This window comes from Podarcis cretensis (assembly GCF_951804945.1).
Source record: "Podarcis cretensis genome assembly, chromosome: 16".
Classification (NCBI taxonomy): Eukaryota; Metazoa; Chordata; class Lepidosauria; order Squamata; family Lacertidae; genus Podarcis; species Podarcis cretensis.
In genome coordinates, this window is record NC_137186.1 from 26,394,741 (window position 1) to 26,419,123 (window position 24,383).

Here is a 24,383-nt window from a genome sequence, read left to right on the forward strand (position 1 = left end):
TAAAGGGCCCTATTACCTTCACCAGCTAAGGGCCTCATCAAACCTAAATCTGGTCCTGATGCCAGAGAAAGGTGGGGTGAGAGCCAAACTTCAGCAGGATCAGAGCAAAACACAGAGCCAATTGTAGGCAGAAACACTTTCTCTTTCTGTCACCCTTTCCTCTCTTCCTCCCTTGCTTGCTCTCTCTCTCTAACCTCTTTCTCTTTCTGTCACTCTTCTCTCTTTGCGTGGCGAGTTCCTGCCCCCCACCAGGATAAATAAAGACACGAGACACCATAATGTAAGGTTAATTGGGCGAATTAGGCCACAACTTTATTGAATTCAGGAATGAGAGGCATTGGCATAGGCATTGGTCCTAACGGCTATCCGGCTCCAGCCCATTTGCTGGAGACACGGGGAAGGGTTAACCTTATATCGGGGGAGACTCCCGCGAGGCACGTCGACTAGGAGCTCCCCCGGGTCACCGCTCTGGGGCGTGCCTTTGGACCACACCTCCATAGGCTTCGGACAGGGCCACGCCCCCCGGGGTCCTTTAACGGACCACCCTTCGCTTGCTGGGGGGAGGTGATGGCGTTCCTCCCCCCCCCACATCGTCTTAACCCCTTCTTACCAATGCCTACCGCCAATGCCGAGAAGTTGTGACGAGTTGCTACGAGGTAGGCGAAAAACCAAAAGGCCCGAAATTGCCAATTGGGAAAAATTCCTACCATGCCCCTTGCGGTGACAGACCGAAGTCCATAGCAATGTCAGAGACCTACCTAAGCCTATACCTACTTAAAGGGAGGGAGGGTGGGAAACGTGAGGGCGAGCCGGCGAAAAGAGGGCGAGCCCCCTCCGCGCCGGCCCTAAATAGGGCAAGCCACGCCCCCTAGCCAACCAGCTGATTGGCTGGCTGGGGGGGGCAGGCCCGACGGGGATTCCCCTGCTCTCGCAGGGGCTGGAGCCAGCCCCCGCTCACGTGGGGGTGGGCGTGAAGCCCGCAACCCCACCTCCTGGGGCAGGCCCGGAAGTGGCTTTCTCTCCTGTAAATGCAGCATCCCACAGCTGCACTTATTTATATCAAGATATACATAGGCAGTTATTAAACAACAAGGAGGCAGTGGAAGACAGGAGTGCCTGGCGTGCTCTGGTCCATGGGGTCACGAAGAGTCGGACACAACTAAACGATTAAACAACAACAATACTTAGGCAGCCTTCTAGAGTCAGAACCTCCTCACATGGATTAGCGTCGGGGCCGGCCCAAGACATTGTGGCTTCTGAGGTGAACCACAAAATGGCAGCCACCGGAGAAGAAGAGGCGAGTAAAGATCAACACTGGGAACAAGGGGGTGGGGGCGGATCAAACCAACCTTGCCCAGTGGTTGAAATGCGAATCACATACTCTCCAACATTTCTCTGATGAAAATAGGGATGTCCTATTCCATAACAATAATAAGAATTTTATTATTTATACCCCGTCCATCTCACGGGGATGCCCCAGCCACTCTGGGCGGCTTCCAACACATATCAAAACGTAATAAAACATTAAACTTTTTTTAAAAAAACTTCCATATACAGGGGCTGCTTTCAGATGTCTTCTAAAAGCTGGTATTCCAGGGGAGCGGAAAACACTTTTTATGTATGCGACGACAGCCGCACGGATGTTACTAGCCCAGAGATGGGAAGAAGATAAAGTCCCTGTTATGTACTGAAGTTCTCACCCGGGGCTAGCAGGGGGATACTGTAGATAGTTTTCACTCAGGTCCACATATGCAAATAAGGGATTGAAAATGATGTTCAGTGATTGGATAGTTACAGAAAATGGTTACTGTTGCGTTGTAGTGGAGCTCTACATAAGCAGGCTGGCTGAACCCTTCAGTTCAGTTCTGTCCTGGCCTGTGAATAAACAAGAGCTGTTTGAAGAATCGCTGTGTCGTCTGATATGTTCATCCACAACTTAACAGTCCCTACCAGAAAAGAATGGCAAATTAAACTGTTGGACTATGCCGAATTGGCAAAACTGACCGGAAAGCTCAGGAACCAAGAATACCAAAGCTTTAACAAAGAATGGGGAAAAAATTATAATCTCTCTTGGAGACCACTGTAAGCAGGATTAAAAAAAAATAGCAGGATTGCAATAACACTTCTGTAAATATGGGACTGGAACGCTTGTCTGGGATGCTTGTGTTGGGATGCAGCCAAGGGAATGGGGGCAATTTGCAAGCCCCCAGTTGGCCCCAGCCCACCGGCCGGTAAGCCGGGTGATCTCCAGTCCTTGGCTCAGCGACCCACAGCTTCAGAAGTCTTCAGAAGCTGGAGAACGCACTAATCAGCAGAGTAAACGCTACGCAATAGAAGTGGCAGGAGATGGCTGTGTTGAGCATATTTACAAGAAGTAAATTCAGCATACATCAGGACAAAAGGAAAAACATTTCTTCTCCCTTTCCTGTCCAAGCAAACGGCATAAGCAATAGATATATGTACACAAAACGGAAGTTCCCAGCAAGCTGTGCTGGAGTGTAAACAGACAGGTGACATAAAACACTCCACACATCTGTTCTTAAGGTGGAACGGAATATCCTAACAAACCAAAACACCTACTTCTGGGTTTGTAGCGTTCTTAATCCAAGTTGTTCATAAACAAAGCTGTTCTTAAACCAAGGTCCCACTATATAAGCGTCAATAGACTGACCTTTTAAATAGGAAGCTACTCTTTATGTTTCTAAGCAATTTTTTACCTTTCAATTATTTCACCAATTTTATAATGGCTCTTAGTACCATTAAATAATGCCTTACAGTGGTACCTTGGTTTACGAACTTAATCCGTTCTGGAGTCCGGTCTTAAACCAAAGTGGTCTTAAACCAAGGCATGCTTTCCCATAGAAAGTAATGGAAAACGGATTAATCCGTTCCAGACGATGAACCCCTAAAACAGCAATTTAACATAAATTTTACTATCTAACGAGACCATTGATCCATAAAATGACAGCAATAGACCAGGCTGTAATCTACTACCCAGTATAAAAACCCTTACCCTGCCCATGCCATCCTGTGAGGGAATGCCACGGAAGTCACTTCTTGTCAGCGAAGCTCAGATGCTGACAGGAGGAGAAGAAGCAGGCAGAGGGAGAGAACCGTTAGCAGCAGAGGGCAGAGAAGAGGGGGAGAGCAGCTGTAATCTGAGCTCGTTAAGCAAAGTGGGGTGGGACCAAGGTGCCAACAAAATTCTGTTTTATTTTTTAGCTATGCTAGAAAGACCAAAGCAGGTTGCAAAGAATTTCGTTTTATTTTTTAAGTAACAGCAACACTCCTGAATCGCCCTCCCTCTCTGCAGCAGCTGGAGAGATAACCCTAACATACAGTAAGTCATATAAAACTTGTCAATAAGTAATAGGCACATATAAATGAGCAAACAGGCTTTAGTCTAAGGGGTTAGGATGCAGCTTTTTTTAGGGCAATGTCCCCTCCCCTCTCCACAGGTGGTTTAGAAAAGACTGGATTCCTCTAGGTCAGAGATGGATTATTTAGCTTTCTGGGCCTTGCAGAGCCTGGGAGCTGCTTCCCCTCCGTCTCTTGGCCTCTGTCATGTTGACTCCTTTGAGCTCTTAGAATGCCTGTGCAGACCACTTTCTCAGGCAGGTTTGTCAGCAGTGCTGTGTTTCTGCCAGCACCCCCTTAATTTTGCTAGTCCCCACTGCCAAAAGAGACCCAGCAAAGAGGCTTGTAGCAGCCGTCCCCAACTTGGTGCCTTCCAGATGTTGTTGGCCCAACTCCCATCATCTTTGACTGTTGGCTATGCCGATGGGAGTTGGATTCCAACAGCATCAGCATTGCTATCCTGTGCAAATGAACCTGTTTGCCTGGGATTTTTGGGTGGGCAGGAAGGTGAAGGGAATTTTGAGAGTCCAGGTGGTTCATGGAGCGTGCTATGCTTTTATCTGTTTTGTATAAGCAGTGTTGGATCGGTTTTATTCTTGTGTTATATTATAATGTAAGCTCCCATGGAATCCTTGGAAGAAAAGCAGGTTAGAAATTGTCTCATAAATAAAAATTGCAGCGGGAGACTTAAAAAGCATTAGTTAGCAACCTGGGAGCAGACGTTGTCTGCCCAAGGAAGTTGCTTTTTGGGTGCAGGTGTCATTCGGAATAAATAACAAGATGAAATATGAAAAGATCTTTTTTAATAATTCCAGTAATTTAGCTTTAGTATGTATAATGGGACATGAATCCAATATCTCCATTCAGATCAGGTCTCTCCATAGTTTTTAGTTTGGTAATGAGTTGTTCTCTTTCAAGTGTATTTCTAAAATTCTTCTGCAATAAGACAGCTACTTTAAGATCCTGTATAGAATGCAGTTAGAAGCTAATTTTGGTCATCTATCCCTTTAAGAATCCCTTGCCCTTCCCTGTGGAACCAACTGCCATAACAGTCCTCAACAGTTATAAGGCTGAAGGATCTGATGAAGGATCTGATTACACACGAAAGCTCATACCTTGAAAACTTATATTGAGTTGATCTTTAAGGTGCCACTGGAATTATTAAAAAATATTTTTTCATCTTGTTATTTATTATGACTATGACAGATCAACATGGCCTTCCACCTGAATCTGGTGTCATTCGTAGTTGACCTCTCCCACGCACACTGTCTTAGGCGACATATTCCGGTTTTCAACTTCGGCTTTTGATCTCAAAACGTTCTGTTTATCACAGCTGATTCCTCTGTTCGTCTTTATTGGAAGCGGAGGGACCGGCCTGTGCACCTTGCGCCTTGCTCTTCGCAACCCTGATGTCAGGTAAGTGCCACCCCTCAGGGCAGGATCAGCCCTTGGCATGGTGCTGACAACTGCCATCCCCACAAAACCACGTCACATGCTCACCACCTCCCAGTGGCCCCTGGGTGTCCTTCACTGATGGATGCCAGGCAGCGCTTTTGAATGGGACCTCAGCTGGACTCCCATCCGTGGCTGCTGCCCACTACTTTACACAACTCAAAATTAGCCCCAGGGATCCATGCCCTGAGTGGATGGGAGTGAGCTTGGCTTCTTTTCAGAAGCGACACTGCCACCGAAGGGCGTCTGGGGACCCAGTGGCAGGGACTGGTGGCCTGGCTGGGCCAGGCTGATAAGCACCCTTCCAAGATCCTTGGGGGCAGAGCTTTTGCCACTTCTTTAAGTGTTGCATCTTAAAGCACAACCTGAATAAAATATGACCTGCTGTGCTCCAGAGGTAGTATAATAAATAATAATAATAATAATAATAATAATAATAATAATAATAATAAATTATAAAACCACAGTAAAACATTAGCGTCAGCTTCTTGGTCCCCCCTTTGCTTAACGAGCTCAGATTACAGCTGCTCTCCCCCTCTTCTCTGCCTTCTGCTGCTAACGGTTCTCTCCCTATGCCTGCTTCCTCTTCTCCTGTCAGTTACTCTTAGCTTTAGAGTAAGAAAACCAACCATATAAACATTGCCATTCCTCAGCCGAGTTGTATCTAAGGCATTGCAATGAGCGGTACAGCATAGCTAAAAGTGTATTTGGGAAGAGAGTAAAGACAATGAACTGTCTGAGCAGAAAGCACAAAGTCTATCAGGAACCTGTCATGGAGAAAGTGTAGGATTGGGTTGCCAGCACCGAGTTCTGTCCAGCACTGCCTCACAAACTTGCCGCTGTCTCTGGTGCAAGGCAGTGAGAAGCTGCCCTTGCATTTATGTAACTGTGTGTTAACTGGCTTTAAAGGGCTTTTACAAATACTTGTGGTACGGTGGCCTTTTTTTTACATCCCACATTATAAAAGAAGTGTGCTCTTCTGGTGGCACTGAGGAGGCGATGATTGTTAAATTTGGTGGGAACCATGTGCCAATAGTTGGGCAGAGCGTTACGCTTTATGCTGTATGTTTTTCTTCTTCTTACAAAGATGTACTCCTGTCTGCCTCTTGTCACGTTTCTCTGCCTGGCTGGGACAAAAAGAGCAACCCAGAGCCTTGGAACAAGCTGTGACCCAATGACCAGTACAAGGTATGGTAGGAAATATTTAACTAGGGTTATGTTGCTAGTTATCTTATAGGCCAGGGATGGGGAGCTTGGTGTCCAGCAGAGATTGTTGGGACTCCAACTCCCATCAGCCCCATCCCTGAAATCTACAGAAGATGATATAATAATAATAATAATAATAATAATAATAATAATGGCCATTTGGTGGGAGGAATAATAAGCTTCAGCTTTGGAAGGCCTGGTGTGTGTGATCACAGCATTTGGGGTTGGACTAGATGACCCTTGGGTTCCTTCTATGATTCTTCATTCTCCTCTCCAGTTCAATCTTCTAAACTCTGACTAAGCAGGATAGATCCCTGAGTTTCTGCCATTGACTTGTGGTTCTTCCTGCAAAATTGCTTTTAAGCCCATTAAAGTTGAATGATTAGAGACCCTCTCCTGCCACATCCGAGTCACCTTCAATGGTAGCCCCACATAGAGCGCATGGTAGTAGTCCAAGCTGGAGATAACGCTTAACTGTGCTGCCCTCTTTCAGTTCTATGCAGTGAATGCAGACTATGACAAGCTGAAAAAGGAGCGCCCAGATATCTAAAGAGCAAATGAATCTGGGAGCTATAGTTTGGGTCTTTGGGTTTGATGCTTTTGTAACTGGATCTGTAATGGCTTTTAGTCAAATACAATAAATGATTGATTGATTGACTGATTGGTGAAAAAGTGCTTTTTTACAGAGATGCTAACTTTCTCTCTGCATGCCATTCCTTGAACAGCAAAGATAAGGCTTGCTTGCATTGCTCTGTTCATTTGTGCATTTGACTAGTGTTATGTGGAGGGAAATGCAGCCCCTGGGCTGAAAAATGTCCCCCTCCTGCCCCCTTAGGTGTCCGGTGTGGCCTTCACAGATATAGACACAACCTGGGGGAGGGTGTTCTGGCTGCTGAGCTGCGCTCCCCCCCCCCATTGTGAGGGCTGAGGGTGTGATGGTGATGCCTTCCCAGCTGCTGCCATTGTCTGTGGGTTGACTGTGATGCCACAAAAACATTTGGCAGCTGAGCAGGTATAAATGTGGGCCAAGGTGCAAGCCTCAGCAGTTGCCTTCCCCAGAGAGAAATGGGCAGCTCGGTGGCACTCAGCCCTGGTGGTCTCCTGCCCCGTGGCAGCACGCTGACAAGCGGAAGGAGGCAATCGCCCAGTCCTGGGATGCTGTGGAGCAAGGAGAAGGCAAGTACAAAGTTTACTTGCTGGTGGGATCGCTACCTGAAGGCGACGGATATTCAGCTCTGAAGCTGGTTGATGTCTGGCAATGGACCTGGTGAGGCTGCAGCTAGTGGGTGGTTGTTGGAAGAGTTTGTGTTCAGGCTAGTGGATGCTGTGAGGCTATGCTGGCTGAGATGGATGCAAAGTGGTTTGGAAGCCTTGTTTGTTAACAGGGAGCCAAACAGAGGAGGAGTCTGGGGGGACGTTGTTGGATGGGGGCCATCCCACTCACCTGTTTGCCTTTGCCTTACAGGGATGTCCGGAGCCGGTGAGGTTTTCCCCAAGTCCAAAGTTATGAAGAGAACCGCAGGACATCCCTATTTATGCGAAATACTGGCAGCGAGCAATGGACAAGGCCATGGCCGTGGCCGTACCTGAGAGACGAGCTTTGAAGGGAGACTGCAGGCGGACATCTGCTGCATTGCAAGTGATGGGGCAGTGGGGAGAGAGAGGAAAATGAGGGAGGAAACATTAGGCCACATTAGTCCATTGGAAGTGCTATGAAGACGCTTTGAACAGGAATGGCTTCCCTTCAGGGATTCTGGGAACTGTAGGTGGTTAAGGGGACAGAGAGTTGTTAGGCGGGTTAGGCTTAGGCTTAGGCTTAGGATGTTTTCTTTGTTTTGTGGAAAAATAAATAAATATATTTTTTAAAAAAGGGCTTAGGCTTAGGCTTAGGCTTAGGGTTAGTAGTAGGGTAGGGTAGGGTAGGGGTAGGGGTAGGGTTGAGTTGGGGTAGTGTTAGGGTTAGGGTTCCCTTATTTTCAGGGAACTCTGGGAATTGTAGCTCTAGTTAAGAGTTATGGGGTAGGGGTAGGGTTCCCTTCTTGTCAGGGAACTTTGGGAATTGTAGCTCTAGTTAAGGGTTAAGGGTTAGCGTTAGTGTTAGAGTTAGAGTTAGCGTCAGAGGTAGTGGTACGGTTCCCTTCTTTTCAGGGAACTCTGGGAATTGTAGCTCTGTTTAGGGAGTAGGGTTGGGGTTCCCTTCTTGCCAGGGAACTCTGGGAATTGTAGCTCTAGTTAAAGGTTAAGGGTTAGCATTAGGGTTAGAGTTAGGGTTAGCGTCAGAGGTAGTGGTAGGGGTAGAGTTCCCTTTTTGCCAGGGAACTCTTTGGAATTGTAGCTCTTGGAGGGGAACAGGGGGTCTCCTAACAACTCTCTGCACCCTTTTCAAACTATAGCTCCCAGATTCTTTGGGGGAAGAAGCCATGAGTGTTTAAAGCGGCTTCAAAGCACATGAAATGGTGTGGATGTGGCCCTGGCCTCCCTCACCCCACTGCCCCTTATTATTGAGGAATCGAAAAGATTTCCCCATGCAAATCTCTCGGAAACAATGTATTTCATCTGGAAAACTATTTAATAAAGATTACTTTTTATTAAAACCTTTGAATGTGTTTGAACTGTGTTTGAGTACGTCGAGAATGATTTCACTTTACAGCAATGCCCTTAGATTACAGAATCATGGAAGAGTTAGAGGGGACCACAAGGGTCTTCAAGTCTAGCCCCTGCAGGAATCTTTTGCTCTACGTGGGGCTCAAAGGACGGCCCTGAGATTAAGGGTCTCGTGCTCTACTCAGTGAGCTATATGGATTGATCTAAATGTTGTTGTTGTTGTTGTTTAGTCGTTTAGTCGTGTCCGACTCTTCGTGACCCCATGGACCAGAGCACGCCAGGTACCTCTGTCCTCCACTGCCTCCTGAAGTTTGGTCAAACTCATGCTGGTAACCTCGAGGTTACCAGCATTGATCTAAATAGCAAACACCAATTATTTATTTTTTACAATTTACAGTGGTGTAAAATAAAGGGTGTAGGAAATTAAATGATTGTTGCCTTTTCATTGTTAAAGGATGTTTTGTTAAGACTTTTGATTCAACACACTTATTTCAATATACAATATACCTTGGTTTTCGAACTTAATCCATTCCGGAAGTCCGTTCTTAAACCAAAGTGTTCTTAAACCAAGCCATGCTTTCCCATAGCAGCAGGGGACTCAATTTACAAATGGAACACACTCAACAGGATCTGGAATCAAATGCCATCATGGGAGGGGGGTGGGTGGGTGCAGACCTCAGGAGACCCTAAAGGGGATCCCTTATCATTTCCTCCCTAGGGATTGGAGGAGATCAGCAGCACCTCCTGTTCAACAAGAAGCTGCTGGCATGGGGAGAAGGTTGCTGAGAAGGAGGCAGATCTGGCCTCCTGGAGTGCACTGCAGCCTTTGCTGCCACCGTGGCAGTGAAAGCAGTAGCGGGCAATACATTCCTTGGAGGCAAGATCTGCTACCCCTGTGGATCCTGTTGCCCAAGGCAGTCGCCTCGCCTTGCTTCACGGAAGAGCTGGCCCTGACTAGAGCACAGAATGAGTTTCTTCTGCTACCTCCAGAAATGTCTGTCCGCCTGCCCGCCCTTTCGTGACCTTCTCTCCTCCCGTACAATTAGCAGGGACCTGAATTGATCTGTGCGCATTTACCAATTGGCAAGCCTTTGTAGCGTTAATGAATGAGCCCTCAGAGGGAATATATTGATTGGTTTGCAAATAGCTCTTGTTTGATACCTCTGCAATGTAGCCAGCCCTGCTGTTTTCTTAAGGACACAGTAGATTCCCAACATTCCTGAAGGCTGTCCCACCTTTTTTTGATGCATGGATGCTTTCTTTTCTAATGTGTCTGGCTGTTCAATTAACCCCAATGGCTGTGATAAAGATATTGGCATTTTCTCATATATACCGTATATATGAGAGAATATTGGAACTTAAAACAAGCGAGATGAGTCTGTAAATGGCAGATTCTGGAGCACTGGAATTTTTTTCAGCTCACTTGCCTGTTGACAATATGGCACTTCAAATGACACCTTTGTTTGCAGGTTCCCTTTCTTAATTTTCTCGTTGCCACTAATTTTGGTCAGAGGCAGTAATGCTCCTGAATACCAGTTGCAGACCCTCCAACTGCCTGTATTTTCCAGGGACAGTCCCGGATTTACAGAAGCCACCTGTGTTTCTGATTTGATCCTGGAATGTCCCTCTTTTCCTTAGGATGTCCCTATTTTCATTGGGTAAATGTTGGAGGGTATGGAGTAATGCGACCCCCGAGCCAAGGAGATAAGTAACTATACCTCTTTTTGAAGACATCTGAAGGCAGTCCTGTATAGGGAAGTTTTTTGACGTTTACTGTTTTATTGTGTTTTTATATATGTTGGAAGGGACGCGGGTGAGGCTGTGGGTTAAACCACAGAGCCTAGGGCTTGTTGATCGGAAGGTCGGCAGTTCGAATCCCCGTGATGGAGTGAGCTCCCATTGCTCTGTCCCAGTTCCTGCCAACCTAGCAGTTCAAAAGCACACCAGTGCAAGTAGATAAATAGGTCTTGCTGCGGCGGGAAGGTAAACGGCGTTTCCGTGCGCTCTGGTTTCCATTATGGTGAGCCAGAAGCGGTTTAGTCAATGCTGGCCACATGACCCGAAAAACTGTCTGTGGACAAATGCCAGCTCTCTTTGCCTGAAGGCGAGATGAGCACCACAGCCCCATAGCCGCCTTTGACTGGACTTAACCATCCAGGGGTCCTTTACCTTTTTACCTTTATAGTGTGGTATATAAATTCAATAAATAATAATACTGTAATAATAGTAGTCATTGATTGTCTCTCCTCCATGATCCAGCAGGCATTTCTTATGTTCTTATGCAAGAAATGTCAAGTTGTTGTATACAGTGGTACCTCGGGTTAAGAACTTAATTCGTTCTGGAGGTCCGTTCTTAACTTGAAACTATTCTTAACCTGAGGTACCACTTTAGCTAATGGGGCCTCCTGCTGCCACCACGCCGCCTCCGCACGATTTCTGTTCTCATCCTGAAACAAAGTTCTTAACCCAAGGTACTATTTCTGGGTTAGTGGAGTCTGTAACCTAAAGCGTCTGTAACCCGAGGTACCACTGTACAGTTTCAGCACTGCTTATATTTGATTCTAGAGTGTTCTCAGACGTAAGCCCTATTCACACTTTCAGACACCACCAGTTCTCATAGCGATGACATGTATTCAAAAATTGCCTCCATTGGACAAGCACATTGACAGCTCTGTGGTATCTTATCAGTTTCCAGCAGCAAAAAGAAAGAAAGAAAGAAAAAGTTTCTCCTCCACGGCTTCAGCCTAGCTCTAAAAGGTTACTGTTTCTCAGTGCTCGTATGTCCAGATCTTTGGGTCTCAGAGCCCATTTTGGGGTGCGTAATATCTATTAGCAACCAACATGATGGGCCATTGAAGAAACACATTGTAACCCTCTGTGTCCATTGAGAAAAGCCCAACTCTTAGCTATTCATGAAACAAAAGACATTGGAAAAGGTCAGCTCCCCCTGGATAGCCATTATAGGATTTCGACCTTCTCCTAGCTTCTCTCTTTTTTAATAGATCCAGCTCTTAAATACATTTTTATTTCCCTTTCAAATTCCTTCCTTCCTCTCCAAGCAGTAAAAGCTCTCAGATTAATTAAACTTGCAAGATTTGAATAATTTCTGGGGGCACAGTTGAGCCAAAGTTTATCATGGCATCTATAGTCAGTCCAAGGGAGCTCAAGGTGATTTACATGGTTGTTCCCCTCCCCTGTTCTTATCATCACAACAGCCCTGGGAGGTAGTTTAAGGTGAGAGAAGGTCAACAAGTGAGCTTCATGGCTGAGTGGGGATTTGAACTCTGGTCTCCTTGGTCACAGCCCTGCATTCTAACCACTGCACCATACTGCCTTTCTATGTTGTGCTTGACTTTGCTTAAACTTGCTAAATGTGGTTGGATGATGGTCAGTGATTTGGGTGGCCAGGGTGCTGGGAACAGGGTACTGGACTAGATAAGCCGTTGGTCTGATCCACCAGGCTCATCTGATGACTGCCAGTTAGTGTAAACAATACTGAACAAGATGGATGAATGGTCTGCCTTGGTATAAGACAGCTTCTTATATGGAGGGGTGGTGGTCACCTATTCTGTTGCCTTGGGGTGGGACTTGATCGTGACAGTGTAATAATAATAATAATAATAATAATAATAATAATAATTTTATTATTTAAATAATAAATTTATTTACACCTCACCCATCTGGCTGAGTTTCCCAGCCACCCTGGGTAGCTCCCAACAAAATTAATGATAATAATAATTTAAAATCGATAAAACATCAGACATTAAAAACTTCCCTAAACAGGGCTGCCTTCAGTTGTCTTCTAAAAGTCACATACAGTGATACCTCGGGTTACATACGCTTCAGGTTACATACGCTTCAGGTTACAGACTCTGCTAACCCAGAAATAGTGCTTCAGGTTAAGAACTTTGCTTCAGGATAAGAACAGAAATCGTGCTCCGGCGGCACGGCGGCAGCAGGAGGCCCCATTGGCTAAAGTGGTGCTTCAGGTTAAGAACAGTTTCAGGTTAAGAACGGACCTCCGGAATGAATTAAGTACTTAACCTGAGGTACCACTGTAGTTGTTTACTTCCTTGACATCTGATGGGAGGGCGTCCCACAGGGCAAGTGCCACTACCAAGAAGGCCCTCTGCTTGGTTCCCTGTATCCTCACTTCTCACAGTAGGGGAACCGCCAGGAGGCCCTCGGAGCTGGACCCCAGTGTCTGGGCTGAAAAATGGAGGTGGAGACGCTCCTTCAGATATACTGGGCCGAGGCCATTTAGGGCTTTAAAGGTCAGCACCAACACTTTGAATTGTGCTCGGAAACATACTTGGGAGTCAATGCAGGTCTTTCAGGACCAGTGTTATATGGTCTTGGCAGCCACTCTCAGTCACCAGTCTAGCTGCCGCATTCTGGTTTAGTTGTCGTTTCTGGGTTATCTTCAAAGGTAGTCCCACATACAGCACATTGCAGTAGTCCAAGCGAGAGATAACCAGAATATGCACCACTCTGACGAAACAGTCAGGTAGGGTCTCAGCCTGCATACCAGATGGAGCTGGTAGACAGCTGCCCTGGACACAGAATTGACCTGTGCCTTCATGGACAGCTGTGAGTCCAAAATGATACGCAGGCTGTGCACCTTGTCCTTCAGGGGCACAGTTGCCCCATTTGGGACCAGGGAGTCCCCCACCCCCACCCGCCCACCCCCTGTCCCCCCAACAGTACTTCTGTCTTGTCAGGATTCAACCTCAATCTGTTAGCCGCCATCCATCCTCCAACCGCCTCCAGACACTCACACAAACATAAGCCCATCACATTCCAAAGTTTTGGGACTTGCAAAGTTTTAAGAAACAATGTGTAGTGTTAGGGCCACATTCAAACACGCATTAGCTGGGCAGTTTTGACAGGAGGCATCCGACATCTATCGAAGGAACTGTCTGCAAGAGCCTCGGGGCGATATTTTAAACCTCAACATCCTCCAACACTCAGATGAAGTTGGACGATCATATTCCCTCTCCCCCCCCCCCCCAGCCCCAAAGCAGCGTACATATTTCTACCATGCCCCTGGATACTACAGAGCTTTTAACATATTTTCCCCATTATGCTCTTCAAAGATGCAGAGATTTCCTCTCCCTCCCTCTCCGACTAGAAGTTTAAATCATCCTGGTGCCATAAATGCAAAACAACTACGTCAATTGTTTTGCTGGGCGCCTTTCAATGCATTATGGCACCAATAACTCAGAACGCGGTGAAATTTCCTTCTCCGTAAATTCACTTTACTGGGTATCACTTGTTCTACTCCTATGCAAAGTAAGCACATTTTGACTAGGGAAAGCAAGCAGGTTTTCTTCTTAAAAAATAAATAAATCCCCAGCTCAAAAAACCTCACATTTTCTCTCCTGCACTGTGGGTAGGGGGCTGGGAGCTTGTGGCCCTCCATCAACCCCAATCAGCATGGTCAATGTTTGGGGATAATAATAATAATAATAATAATAATAATAATAATAATTTATTTATATCCCACTCATCTTGCTGGGTTTTCCCAGCCACTCTGGGCAGCTCCCAACAGGATATTAACACAATAAAACATCAAACATTAAAAACTTCCCTAAACAGGGCTGCCTTAAGATGTCTTCTAAAAGTCAGATAGTTGTTTATTTCCTTGACATCCACAGAGCGGGTGCCAGTACTGAGAAGACCCTCTGCCTGGTTCCCTGTAACCTCACCTCTCACACTGAGGGAACAGCCAGAAGGCCCTCAGTGCTGGACCTCAGTGTCCGGGCAAAACAATGGGGGTCATGGGAGCTATTCATTTTAATATTACATAGTTCCTCCCGAGCACCCTTTCCTGCTTCGTGGAGCCCTTTTGGCTCCCTGGTATATTCCAGAGCTTAGGGCGAGGAAACATCCATCCTCCTTAGTGGCAGTGAAGACAGCAAAGGCGGCATACTTTGCTTACTCCATTGCATCTGCCATCCAGCAGAACTTTTCTGGGTAATACAGAGCCTCTTGCAGTCTGGCTTGAAGAAGGTGGCAGAACTGATGGCAGCTCATTGTGACTTGTTTGCAAATAAAGTATTTTGAGGATAAAATCCACCAGGACCTCTACTCCGCTGTTACAGCAGATGAACCTCAAGGGGGGTCCTTAGCACTGCCTAGTCCTGTTGTGCTGCATGAGTTTCAGTTACTAAGGCTTGAGGATGTGGACAAGGTCCTTGGATTGGTCAGGGCAACCACTTGCACTCTGGACCTCTTGGTTCATAAAAACTAACAGGGAGAGGACAGCTGGCTGGGCCATGGTGGTGATGAATGCCTCTTTGTGTGAGAGGGTGGTCCCTCCCTCCTTGAAGGAGGCAGTGGTAAAACCACTCCTCAAAAAAACATCGAAGAAATTACTGGGCAGTTGTGAATCTCACCTTCTTGGGGAAGGTTCTTGAATGGGTGGTTGTGGACCAGATCCAGGCACTCTTGGAGGAAATTGATTTTCCAGATCCATTTTCCTTGGACATTGTCACGGTCCAGTTCACGGGCGATCAAAGCCCCAGCTGGGGATGTCAGGACCAGGGGCAAGATGGTGGGGTGGGAGTAGGAACGGGGGTCCAGAAGCAAAGAGTCAGGAAGCCAAGGGTCTGAGGGTCAGAGAGCCGGGAGTCAAGAAGCCAAGGGACCGAGGGTTGGGAAGCAAGGAGTCATGAAGTCAGGGGTCCAAGGATCAAGAAGCAAGGAGTCACGAAGTCAGGGGTCCAAGGATCAAGAAGCAAGGAGTCACGAAGTCAGGGAGCAAGGATCAAGAAGCAAGGAGTCACGAAGTCAGGGGTCTGAGGATCAGGGAGCAAGGAGTCATGAAGTCAGGGGTCCGAGGATCAAGAAGCAAGGAGTCACGTAGTCAGGGATCCAAGGATCAAGAAGCAAGGAGTCATGAAGTCAGGGGTCCAAGGATCAAGAAGCAAGGAGTCACGAAGTCAGGGGTCCAAGGATCAAGAAGCAAGGAGTCACGAAGTCAGGGAGCAAGGATCAAGAAGCAAGGAGTCACGAAGTCAGGGGTCTGAGGATCAGGGAGCAAGGAGTCATGAAGTCAGGGGTCCGAGGATCAAGAAGCAAGGAGTCACGAAGTCAGGGGTCTGAGGATCAGGGAGCAAGGAGTCATGAAGTCAGGGGTCCGAGGATCAAGAAGCAAGGAGTCATGAAGTCAGGGGTCCGAGGATCAAAAAGCAGGGAGTCAAGAAGCCAGTGTTCAAGGATCAGGAAGCAAGAAGTCAAATGCAGGAAGCATGTTGCTGTGGCAAAGAGCCAAAGGGAAATGCTGACCTTATATCCCTTCCCAGCTCTTGCCACCAGATGCTGTGAGTTACCAATCGGCCTCACCTGTGCCGCTGCGCCTTGCCTCTTCAGAACAAACTTAGGAAGGCCCCAGTCCTGCAAACTCTGATTGGTCACAGAACCTGGCTCCTGCACGCACACCTGACAGACATTAGGCCCACTTTTTGGCACAGAAACTGCTTTGGTCACCTCTGTCAGGAGAGAGAGAAGTGAAATGTGTCCTTGTCAATTCTCCTCAACTTCTCAGCAGCTTTCAGTGCCATCAACCATGATATCCTTTTGGAGCGGCTGTCTGAGCTAGGGGTGGGTGGCACCACTTTGCGGTGGTTCCAGTCCTACTTGGATGGTCATTACCAGAGGATGATGTTTGGGGAGTGCTTCCTGGCTCTGTGGAGCCTTCAGTGTGGGGTTCCTTAGAGTTTGATTTTATCTCCCATGCTATTTAACATCTACTTGAAACTGCTGAGTGGGTTCATCAGGAGTTTTGGAGTACCTTGACAGCAATATGCCAATGACACACAGCTCTACTTCTCCTTTACATCTGCAGGTGTGGCTAAGGATGTGTTGGACCGCTGTGTTGCCTCAGTAATGGACTGGATGAGAACCAACAAACTGAAGCTCAATCCAGACAATGTCACACACGTCTCCTGACACCTCTCAGGCCATACTGGTTGGGGTTTCTGGGAACTGTAGAAAAAGTGGGAGAATCTGATGGGAGCTGTTGTCCAAAATGGGGATCCCCTCCAACTCTACAGTTCTATGATTCCAAGTGGCTACAGTCACTGGGGCTGGTGGGAATTGTGGTCCCAAACATCTGGTAGGACACCAGCTTGGCAGTGGCTGCTTTAACAGTTCCCCCCCATCTCCCTTCTCTCTTCTTCTTTCTCAGCCTGAGAGATAAACATACAGCTTGCCATTGTTGCATTTCTGAATAGCACCTCTGACTTTCCCTTCAGAATCTCCAGGTTCATTTCCAGCTTCGGCGAGGAGCCCTGCCTGCCTCTCAGAGTTTCACCCGCAGTTGAAAAATAGCCAGTTCTTTGCATTCTATTTCTTTGCATTCTTTGTGAGGGGTTTTTCTCCAGTTCTTCTCTCTTGCTCAAGAGGTCTCGAATGTTCCTGCACAATTCTTCCCTTTTGTAATTAATGTTCATGGCAGGCGGCTCCAAGACACTCAGCCCTTCATGTGTCCGGGGCTTTAATGACACCAAACATCTTCAAGCTCCGAGATGTCATTCTCCAGCTGCCAAGCTCTGCTTTCAAGCTGTCTCTTTTCAGCTGTACTTTTGACCATTGTGGCTTCATTGAGGGCTAGCCTGTCTACAGGACAGCATGTGCAGACGATATCTCCTTCTACAGCTCTTTCTGTCTGGCCTGGGAGTGTCTTGCTTTCATGCTGTGAAGGAGTGAGGCTATTATTATTCTGCAGATCTACAAGGTTTCCCCATAAAACAGGGACAATGCATCTGTGGCCCACGATGTTGTTGAATGGCAGCAGGGGTCTTCCACAAGGTTTTCAGGCTATCTCCTCATCCACACACCCCTTTCTCAGGTCACACACCTCACCCTCTTTGCATTAGAGTTTGTATGCAATGGCAGAAGTTACCTCCCTCAGCAACTGGTATTCAGGGTCAGGATGCAAAAAGCTATTGTGCCTGCAGCTGCTGGAGTTAGGAAGGGCATGGCAGGGTCTTCTCTGTGGTGGCCCTGTGCCTGTACAATGACACCCCTCAAACGTGCACCATGCACCAACATTACTGGTGTTTTGTTGGCTAGCTTTTTGGAAGGGGTGAGGTGCAATACTGAAATGGAACGATTCATTTTATTTATTCACTCCGTGTCTTACTGGCTGCTGTTGACTTTTTAGCATAAGGTTTGATGTTTTACATGCTTTAGCCTCTAGAGATGTTGCTCATTATTGTTTTAATGTTCTATGTATTCCTGCCCTGGGACTGCTCGCTTAAGCATGGGTTATAAATATGGTAAGTCAGGGGATATGTAAGCTCTCCCTCCCAAAGCTGCTGTAGTTCATGCAGAAAGGGGACAACCCCCCCCCCATCCTCCAACCTAGGTTCTCTTGCATTTCTCAGAGCCCCTAATGCCCAGAACTTCCATTCCAGTATGAAGGAGGAGGTGGGTGGCCCAAAAGACGGATGACTTATTTAATTTTCATTACAACCCAGTTTGGGGGAGGGAACTATTGGTGGGCTGGCACCTGCTTTGAAATTAGTGGGGGGCACTTTTTATGAGTGTGCCATATTCATATTCTGTTCGGGGTAGTTTTGAAATTCAACAACATCACTAGTCAAGGATGTTCCCATTCCCATAAGCACAACATTGCTAGTTATGTTATGGACCAGTTAAATAAAAACCAAGGGCATGGCCAAGCAACAGGAGCTGTAGGCAAGAGGAATGGTGGGTTGGCTAATAGCCAGGCTCAGTTCATGCAGAGTTGGCCAGTTTCAAATGGATGGCACTTTCTGTAAAAAGTCCCCAAGCAGGTATGATTACATTTGTTTGGCAAGCAGAAAGGGAAGCATTTGATCTGGACAGAGCTCTCAGGAGGGTTTCTGGTGCTTCATTTCAGCACATGTTACACCCCTTCTCTCTCTCTCCCTCTCTCTCTCTCCCTCCCTCTCTCTCTCCCTCCCTCCCTCTCTGTGCACTGCTTACCCACAAATTTCCAGCTCTCCTCATGGGAGCACTTCCACACTTCTGCTGACTTCTATTTGCACAGCCCAAAAAACGTTCCACTGACACGGGGCAGGCTGTCCAAAGAGCTGACACAGGTAAATGCTGATAATGAGCCCAGCGCCGACCGTCGCCTTAACGAGACTCAGTGGAGCACATCAAGGCAGCCAATTAGGTGAGCTGAAGGGAAAGGGGATGATTTACATTGTCTTCGCAGATGGATCTCCAAACTTGCAATCAGAACAAAAGGGGACTGAAACAAGCTGGAATAATTCCGGGGGGGGGGGGATTTGGGTATCCCACACCTCCCAGGCTCCCAAGCGGTTAAAAGAAAACAAGCGCTGTCCTCTCCTCCTAAAACTTGGCACGATTTCCACCTCCGCTTTGAAGTGGTTTTGACCCTCACCCCAACCATTCTGGGTAGTCGAGTGCCAAATCAGCAATTCCTGTTTCGCTCGTTGACTGAATGTTTCACCATACCACAGTGACCTAGTAAGTTGTGCAGCAGTAGAAGGGAGACTTTTCAGCCTGAGTGCCACATTCTGTTCTGGGCAGCCTCCCAGGGGCCACATGTCAGTGGTGGGTGGGACCAGAAGCAAAGGTGGGTGGAGAGACAAATGAAATTTCACCTGTGTATAGTAGGCTATACTCATACCCACCTCTCTGCCCTCCATCCAGGTAATCAGCAGCAGATCATCTAAGTGTCCCTTTTTTCCAGGGACAGTCCCAGTTTTACGGAAGCCATCCCAGTTTCTAATTTGATCCCGGAATGTCTTGCTTTTCCTTAGGGTGTCATTATTTTCACTGGAGAAATGTTGGAGGGTAAAGAATAGAACGTCCCTATTTTCACCGGAGAAATGTTGGAGGGGATGGAATAGGACACCCCTATTTTCACTGGATAAATGTTTGAGGGGATGGAATGGGACACCCCTATTTTCATCTGGAATATGTTGAAGAGGGTGTCTCTATTTTATCAGAGAAATGTTGAAGTGTATAGAATAGGGCATCTCTATTTTCATGGGAGAAATGTTGGAGGGGATGGAATAGGACATCCCTATTTTCACCAGAGAAATATTGGAGGGGGTGGAATATGAAGTCCCTATTTTTATTGGAAAAATGTTGAAAAGGGTGTCTCTGTTTTCTTCGGAGAAATGTTGGAGGGTATAGAATAGGACGTCTCCATTTTCATCAGAGAAATGTTGGCAGGTATGCAGCAGGCCTTATCAGAGTTCAACCATACATCCCAACCAGGCAGCGTAGGAAGAAGGGATGTTGCCTGGGACCAGTTTGCGAGGCCTGGAGTGCTGTATCTGGTCCCACAGCCTGAGGTACCCCAACTTTGTAATACAGGAATAAATCTTGAGGTCATTGTTCTTCAGTTCCTTTCAGAAAAATGGAGAAAGCATTTTGTAATAATGCCAGAATGCCACGGTCATCCGATGAAACTGAGTGTCAAAACCATCTAGGCAGGTGAGACCACATTCACACCACATATTTCAAGCAGCATGGTGCCACTTTAAACAGTCATGGCTTCCCCTCAAAGGATTCTGGGAGCTGTAGTTTGTTAAGGGGGCTGAGAGTTGCTAGGAGATGCATATCCCCCTTCCCAGAGCTACAGTTCTCAGAGTGGTATAGCCATCAGTCCTTTTTGATAGGGAACGCTGGGAATTGTAGCTCAGGGAGGGAAACGAGGGTCTCTTCTAACAAAACCTCAGCTTTTGTTTCTCATTAACTGGTGGAGAATGGTCAAGCAGGTGGTGGCAGCAAAGAGGGATAAATTTCTGCCAGAGCACTAGCGTTTACGGCATAAATGGTTTATTGGATTTCTCGTCCGCAGTCCCTTTTGGAAGATGATATAACATTGGATTAGAAGCTTTTACGGCTGGATTACCTCCCCGGATGACTTGCCGGGTTATGAGCTAACGGTGTTGCAGCAACTCTGGCAGAGCGCTAGGTTATCGTCTGACTTACCTGTTCTTTGGATTTTTGTTATATTTAAAACAGCTTCACCTTTCTCTTTTTTTTAAAGAAAAGAGACAGGAATTTAAAAACTGGTATCCAGATTTTGTTTTAAAATGGCCATATGCACACTAAGGAATTATGGACTGGGTTCTTCCCAGTGGAACACAATACACTGCCTTATTCTGAGTCAGACCTTTGGCCCATCTAGCTCAGTATTGTCTACACTGACTGGCAGCAGCTCTCCAAGATTTCAAGCAAGAAATCCCAGTCCTACTGGGAGATGCTAGGAATCGAACCTGGGACCTTCTGCATGCAAAGTGGATTTTCTACCCCTGAGCTACAGTCATTCACTATACTGAGTTGGACTCCCAGTCCATCTAGCTGTCTGCAATGACAGGCGCTGGCTCTCCAGCATTCCTGGTAGGGGTTTTTCACAGCACAACCTCAGCATGCCAGGAAATGAACCCAGGGCCTTCTGCATCTGGAGTAAGTCCTCTACCACTGACCTCCAACCCCTCCCAAAATAGGAAAACAAGAAGATCCCTTATACTGAGTCATATCGTTGGTCCATCCAGCTAAGTGTCTTCTTTGTTGTTGGACAAGGGATATTGGACATATTATACAATTTTCTTTGTGGGAAAAGTTAAGGAGGGAAGATTTAAAATTTACAGCATGCTGTATGTTGAAGGAAAATTATATGAAAACAATGGATCTGTTATGTTTCCAAGGGGTTGCTCGAGAGCAAGCAGGCAAATACCTCCCTGCTCGGCTGTGAAGCCTTGCTTTTGCTGCAAAAATAAACTTTATCTGTCCGGAGTGCCACTCTCCTGTGGCTGACTCATTCACTGGCAGAATCCGTGAGTGGGCGGGGCTTAAACTTTCCCCAGCAAAGTAATTTCTTGATGCCCAGTCTGCTCCTCCCCTCTCTGCGCGAAACCTTACTGTGCAAGTAGGGCATGGGTAATGGTTGACCTCTCTCCTCCCTGCTTTGCCCAGGCAAGGTGTCCTGGCAACGCCTCGCCTCCTCTGAACCTTGCAGCTCCTCTCCACTGGACGCATGGTTACTCTCCCCCGCCGAGGAGGAGCTGCTTTCCACGACCTTTGGGGGCTCTCTGTAATCCGTCCGCCTTTTTCTCTCTCCCTCCTGCACCGATGGCAGTTCCCTGACAGGGTCATTGGTACCTAACTCCTATTAAACTAGCCAAAATGTACAGAACTGCTACAAATATATGCTGTAAAGAGAAAGAAGGCACATTCTACCATATGTGGTGGATGTGCAAGAAGATAAACACATATTGGGAAATGATTTACAATGAGTTGAAAAAAATGTTTAAAATGACATTTGTGGAAAAAACCAGAAGCTTTTTTATTAGGAATTCTAGGTCCAGAAATACCAAAGGAGCAGAAATGACTGTTTATGTACACTACGACAGCTGCGCGGATGCTGTTAGCCCAAAGATGGAAGACAAAGTATCTGCAAGAGACGAATCGCTGATAAAGATGGTGGACTAGGCTGAAATGGCAAAAATGACTGGGAAGATCAGAGATCAAGAAGACAAAAAATTTAATAAAGAATGGGGAAAATTTATAAGTTACTTAAAAGAACAATGTAAACAAGCAAAAACAATGTCAGGATTTTTTTTTTTAAAAAAAAAACACTTGCAATGTAACGAGAACTATGGTGAGAATTCACTTTTTAAAAACAAATAAATATGGAGAATATTATATGATGCAGTTGGAAAAGAATAAATATGGAAACCATGGAGGGGTGCAGGGAAGTCCAGGGATTCAGAGAATCCTATGTGTACATGATTATTACTTACCATACTTTTCTGTGTATAAGACTAGGTTTTTTTTACTCTAAAATAGTGTTTAAAAATGGGGATCGTCTTATACATGGATAGTCATCTCCCCTCATTTTCTTAAATTTGAGTCCCCCAAAATAAGGGGCGTCTTATACATGAGGGCATCTTATACATGGAAAAATATGGTATTTGTGAAGCTAACTGTTAAAATTAAAAGTGAATGAAGTGTCTTCTTTGTTTGCAAACTTTATTTCAAATTTCAAAAACAATTACCAAACGTAAAAGTGTTGTTTTCCAAGACAAATACCTGTGCAGATGCTATGTGCCGCATGCAATCATCCACATGGCTTCCAAATAAACTCGAAAAAGCTTATACATTACAGATTAAGCTCATATCCGCAGGGTGGACTTCAATCCAGAGCGTTAAGATAATTTCTCCATGGTGGCTGCTGCGACGGAGGTGGAAGGAAGATGACTGTTGTTAAGAAAGGATATAAATTGAAACCATATGGAGCCAAACCCATCTTTCAGTGTTGTCTACACTGACTGGCAGCAGCTATCCAGAACTGCACACAAAATTCCCTCCCAGCCCTACTAGGAGATGCCAGGAATTGAGCCAGGGACTTTTAGCTCAGTGGGTGTGCTGCGTCGCTCCTATAAATGCCGTGTATCTGTTGCAAAAGAAGAACAGAAAAGCTGTGTGTGAGAGCGGATGGGAAAAAGTAGTTTTTGAAGTGTAGGTGGATTCCCACAAGACACAGTGATAACAACAAGAACCTTTATTGAACTAACGGAACTGGACAAAGGGGCAAAGCAACTGCTTATATACATTTCTGAAGGCCTAGGCCACACCCACTCGCAACGTGATTGGCTGTATAAACTTCCACGCTGCGAATCATAACTCAGGGTTTAAGGGCCAGTGGCAGAGGCCCAAATCCTGAAATGTTCTGTGATTGGATATCATGTATCGAATCAGAACACAGGAGCTCAGAATCCTTAGTCCATACTCAAGCTCAAGCAAACACAGACCACTGAATTTTTAACAGTTTTCTTGAGTCTTTATAAGCTTAAAGTGTCCTGGAGGAAGATAATAGGTAGGGCTGTTGTGGGGGCATGTAAGGATGTACTGCAACATTTTGTGGCAGTTTCTTCTACTACTTTTTAAAAAGCCATCTACATGAGTATCGCCACATTTTGTAGCAGCAAATTCCATTGTGCCAGTTGCATTTTATGGGAAGTTGTATTTCCTTTAATCAAATAAAGAATCTTCTGCTAACATGTTTCTCTGAGCAGTCCCAAGTTCTTGCAGTGTGAGAGATGGAGGAAAATCTCCCTTTCTCTGTCCCTCACCTCTATGATGTCACCTTCCCCCACTTAAACTAAAAAGCCCCAATTTCTTTACCATTTCCTTCCTTACACAGGCACTCAAATCTGTTCCCTTCATCTTTGGAGATGCCCTTTCCATGTTCCATGACTGCCCTTTTCCCAGACCTCCCCACCCCTTGAGGTCATCAGAAACATTTGTAAATTTGCCAGAGGGTTCAGTGTTTGGGGTCTGAAGTCTGCGCTACCACCAAGAGCAATAAATCTGAATTAGGTTTGACCTTCTGTGAGAGATAGGAAAACAAAGAGCATCAATCAATTAGCTACTGGCAAAAATGATTTTTATTTTATTTTTTTAACCAAAAAAATCCATGGGCAGGCAAGAGGTTGGGGATGAATGCTACTGCCTCAGATCCACCCATTGAAATCCACCTTGAGGATTTAGAAAATAGATTTAGGCCACACTCACACAGTGAGTGAGGAGGAATTAAATAACCTTTTAATGAGGGTGAAAGAGGAGAGTGCAAAATATGGTCTGAAGCTCAACATCAAAAAAACGGAGATCATGGTCACTGGTCCCATCACCTTCTGGTAAATAGAAGGGGGGGAAATGGAGGCAGTGAGAGATTTTACTTTCTTGGGCTCCAGGATCACTGCAGATGGTGACAGCAGCCACGAAAT

At 46.2% G+C, this 24,383-nt stretch overlaps 2 long non-coding RNA genes across 2 annotated transcripts; both read left to right on the forward strand.

The window, feature by feature from the left end:
- The first annotated feature begins 4,286 nt into the window (after window positions 1–4,286).
- Window positions 4,287–7,551, forward strand: LOC307204604. Its single transcript, XR_013833751.1, has 3 exons — window positions 4,287–4,777; window positions 5,897–5,997; window positions 7,481–7,551. It is a non-coding gene; the product is annotated as an uncharacterized lncRNA (long non-coding RNA).
- Window positions 7,552–7,593: 42 nt separating this feature from the next.
- LOC307204621 lies at window positions 7,594–8,613 on the forward strand. Its single transcript, XR_013833757.1, has 2 exons — window positions 7,594–7,852; window positions 7,945–8,613. It is a non-coding gene; the product is annotated as an uncharacterized lncRNA (long non-coding RNA).
- Window positions 8,614–24,383: the final 15,770 nt, after the last annotated feature.